Genomic DNA, 5096 nt, shown 5'->3' on the forward strand with positions numbered 1-5096 from the left:
AGCACTTCGGAAGCAGCACTTGAGTAGAACACAGCAGAATGGAAGCTTGGAAGTTGTTGTTTTGGTGCTACTGCTCGAGACCCCTTATAAAGGGTGTTCAAGGTGCCTTAACTGTTCATCAAGGCGCCTTGAACAAGCCGAGTCACCCGCGTGGATCAGCACGGACCTGGTCGAACTCTATCTGGTTCAAGGCGCCTTCAGCCTATCCAAGGCGCCTTCAACCTCCGGTCCAAGGCGCCTTGAACTCCTTTCAAGGCGCCTCCAGTTTGCTGCGCTGGCCTTTTCCTGGCTCGCACCCGAGGCGCCTCCAAGCTCCATGGAGGCGCCTCGGACACTGTTCATCCGAGTTCTTCTTTGTGTTTTTGGTACCTGCAAGTATGTTAATCCAAAAATACCTGCAACACAAAGTTAACACAAAATAATAGTATGAATATGAAATTATGAGAGTCTCCGGAGTCTGGTTATCTGGATTTCCGCCGAAACCCTAGGTCGACCCGACGCCCACTGTTCCCTCTGGGGAACGCGCCCTCACCTACTCCACTCAGGAGATTTACGTTGCCAGTACGATCCTCCAGATCGACTGGACTTTTGCCTCGCACTCGATGCTCCGGACTTTCTCACGAACATCCGCCCACCCCAGCCAGACTTTCACCGTTCGCGACACTGTGACTTTCAACCTAGGGTTACCACCCCCAGGACTTTGCCCGGCCATCGACCGCCAAGGCTTTCCGACAGGGTTACCACCCCTGACCTAGGGTTACTACCCCTGTTTTACCTGCCTAACCGCAGCTAGGGCTTTCTCTCACTCAACATGTCAGAAAACAAAGCACCTTAACTTTGAATCCTTTGCCATTATCAAAACTTAGGTTCGATCGTCGAATGCTTCCCGCACCAACAATCTCCCCCTTTTTGATTATGGCAATACGTAATTCAAAGTTAAGAGAAAAAACAACATATGCATAAAGTTAACCAAGCTTAAGTAAATAAACTTCAAGTGCAATAACAGTTAAGCTGGAAACTTTTAACTTGGTAATATTAGACTCCCCCTTAATAAAAGCCCTCCTTTTATTAAATATTTTGAATTTTCTTTTAACATTAATTTACCTACTCTCCCCCTTTGCCATATATAAAAAATAAACCAGTTTGAAAGTAGATTTGTATTTTTTCTGAAGGAATATTTTCAAAGAGGGATAACAATGAATTTTCTTCTTAGATTGCCAAATTTGAAAATACTTAGCTATATATTTAGCTTCGAAATGATTTGTATTGAGAAAATATTTTGCCAAATAGCTAAGTTTAGAGTACAATCTAACTGAGTCTAGTTAAAATAGTCTTTAAAATTAACTGAGTTTGAAAATATGAGTATTTGAATTTTCAATAAAGGAATTTGCTTAGAAGTTGTAAGATATGAGGTCACTTGAAAATTTTAAAACGTTATGAAAAGTTGACTAGTTTTGAAAATATTTGAATACTTAATTACATGGGCAAGTTTTAAAAAAACTGTAATTAAGTTTTGAATATGCATTTTGAAGAAACTTTGATATTAAAAAATATATAGTTTTGGTTCACAGGGAGTAGTAGTAGTTTGTTTTCTAGTCCAAGCATGAGTCAAATTAAATTACTGAGTTTAATTTGATTAAGTATCAGAGCCTTGAAATAATCAGGTAAAGTAATTTGATTAGAACCTTAAAGTACAATCATGCTTAAAAAAAATGAAACACACTTTTCCCAATTGTCTAACCTTTAGCTACTTGCTGATTGCCTAGAGGGCAGTAACTTTCACATGGTTAGCCAAGTTGAGTTAATTTGATCCAGGTAGACTTGACTAGAGCTGGAGAACTTAACTTGATTAATGTTTATTGCATATTTACCCAGACTCATATTGATGCACAGATATAAGCATTCTTGAGTCCAGGCAATACCCTATGCATCTCACGCCTTTCTAAGTTTTTCAAAACACAAGCAAGGTATACCTAGGTGATTGTGAGATGCTCTGGCTTTAATCTAGGGGTACATGATATTTAGGGGAAAACCTAAGCTAAATCCAAATTTTAAAAATCTAACAAAATTGGAGTTTTGAAAACTATTTTTCCTAGAATTTTAAAAGCAAATGATAACCAAAAAAACATTGTCTATTCTACCCAACACATTCCTATTTGTCTTCTAAGTGAGCTGAACTCAAGTTCAGGTAAGGGTTTTGTGAAGATGTCAGCTAGATTTGATTTTGACTCAACATAGTTGAGTATAATATCACCCTTAGCTACATGATCCCTTACAAAATGGTGCTTCACTTCTATATGTTTAGTCCTTGAGTGATGAATTGGGTTTTTTGTTAAATTTATGGAACTTATATTATCAATTGAGATTTTTGTGTTATGATAGTTCAGTTGATAGTCTTTAAGAGTGTGCATCATCCAAAGCAATTGAGATGTGCATTCACCTAAGGCTATATATTCAGCTTCAGTGGTAGATAAAGCAACACAATGTTGCTTTCTACTTGACCAACTTACTAGGCATTGTCCTAGAAATTGACAACTACCACTTGTGCTTTTTCTATCTAACTTGCATCCGCATAATCTGAGTCGAATAGCCAAGAAGGTCAAAGGTGCAAGTTCTAGGGTACCAGAGTCCTATATTTAGAGTACCTTTAATGTACCTAAGTATTCTTTTAACATAGATTAAATGTGACTCTTTTGCACAAGATTGGTATCTTGCACACATACCAACCGCAAAAATAATGTCTGGTCGACTCGCAGCTAGGTAAAGCAGCTTCCTATGGCACTCCTATAGTACTTTGGATCTACTGGTTTTCCTTCTAAGTCGAGTCTATGTTAATTTGTTGCCATTGGTGTATTTATTATTTTTGAATTTTCCATGCAGAATTTTTTAATTAATTCCTTTGCATATTTAGTTTGATAAATATATATTCCATCTTTAGTTTGTTTTATTTGTAAGCCTAAGAAAAAATTAAGTTCACCAACCATACTCATTTCGAATTCATTTTCCATTAATTTAATAAATTCTTTTAAAAATTTAGAGTTATTTGATCCAAAAATTATATCATCAACATAGATTTGAGCTATGAAGATGTCTTTGTCTACGTTTTACAAATAGAGTTGGATCTATTTGACCTTGGTTGAAACCTTTGGATATTAAGTGATTGACAATCGTTCATGCCCTAGGGGCTTGTTTAAGTCCATAAAGGCCTTTTTTAACCTAAATACATGATTAGGATATCCTAAGTCCTCAAATCCTGGGGGTTGGCTTACATATACTTCCTCCTTAATAAATCCATTTAAGAATGCTGACTTGACATCCATTTGGTATAGTTTAAATCCTTTGTTTGCTGCATAGGCTAACAACATTCTAATGGATTCGAGTCTAGCTACTGGGGCATAGGTTTCATCATAGTCCAAACCTTCAACTTGGCTGAATCCTTTAGCTACAAGCCTAGCCTTATTTCTAATTATTTCGCCTTGATCATCTAGCTTGTTTCTAAATACCCATTTTGTATCGATTATTGATTTATTTGAGGGTTTAGATACAAGTTCCCAGACTTGATTTCTCTCAAATTGGGCTAACTCTTCCTGCATAGCTATGATCCAGTCCGGGTCAGGTAGTGCTTCTTCTATTGTTTTTGGTTCGATTTTAGAAATTAGGGCAATCTGACTGTGAATTCTGTAGGAGGATCTAGTTCTTACCCCTAGATTTGGATCACCCAAAATTTGATCAGATGGGTGAGAGGTACTGACCCTAGTTGGTCTGATAAGTGGGTCAGGGGCTGGTTCCTCTGGTATATTAAGATTTGGTTGAATTTCATCATCTTCTATATTTCTTGGGTCAACTTCAACATTCTCATTTATATTTGGTAGATTATATTCTTCATCAAATATTAAATTAGTTGTTTCTTCAACTTTTAGGGTGTTTTGATTGTAGACTCTATAGGCTCGACTGTTTGAGGAGTATCCTAAAAATATTCCTTTGTTAGATTTGGGTGTGAATTTTCTTAAATAATCTTTAGTATTTAAAATGTGAACTTTACATCCAAATACTTTTAAATAATTTAAGTTAGGAATTTTATGATAATATAGTTCATAAGGGGTTTTCTTGTGAAATTTGTTGATCAAGATTCGATTTTGAATATGATTTGCAGTATTTATTGCTTCTGCCCAAAATTGGTGATTTAAATTATATTCATTTAACATGGTTCTTGCGGCTTCTTGTAGAGTTCTATTTTTACGTTCCACCAGACCATTTTGTTGGGGGGTTCTAGGACATGAAAATTCATGTTGATAACCATTTATTTTACAAAATTGGGTAAATTTATGATTTTCAAATTCCCCTCCGTGATCACTTCTTATTCTTTTAATTTTAGTATCTTTTTCATTTTCTATTAATTTACAAAAGTTACTAAATATTTCATAGGTTTCATCTTTAGTTTTTAGGAATTTTACCCATGAAAATCTAGAGTAGTCATCGATTATTACTAAGCAATACTGGTTCTTGCTTAGTGACTTAGCTCCATGTGAATCAAATAGGTCAAGGTGAAGGAGCTCAAGTAAGGAGTTGGTTCTTTCAAGATTTGTTGATTTGTGTGTTGACTTAGTTTGTTTTCCCTGTTGACACGCATTACAGATAGAATTTTCAATGAATTTTAGTTTTGGTAAACCTTTAACTAAACCATTATGACTCATTTTTGAAATGAGTCTAGTGTGAGTGTGACACAATCTTCTGTGCCACAAATCAGTTTCCTCTTCTTGTGTTAGAAAACACTTTTTTGAGGATGTCGGTAGATTAATTGAATACATATTATTTATCCTAAGTCCCTTAAGTAAGATTTCAGGATTTTCAATGTTTTTAACTAAACACCTGGTTTTGTCAAAAGTTACTAAGTATCCGCTATCACACAATTGACTTATACTTAATAAATTAAACTTGAAATTTTCAACTAACAGGACTTTTCGAATAATAAAATCGGAGTTGAGTTCAATATTACCTCTTCCGATTACCTTAAGTTGACCTTCGTTACCGAATGCAACTGATCCTAAGTTCTTGTACGTTAGTTTAGTAAACTTCAATTTGTCTCCAGTCATGTG

This window comes from Zingiber officinale, chromosome 9A (genome assembly GCF_018446385.1).
Source record: "Zingiber officinale cultivar Zhangliang chromosome 9A, Zo_v1.1, whole genome shotgun sequence".
In the NCBI taxonomy this organism is placed as follows: domain Eukaryota; kingdom Viridiplantae; phylum Streptophyta; class Magnoliopsida; order Zingiberales; family Zingiberaceae; genus Zingiber; species Zingiber officinale.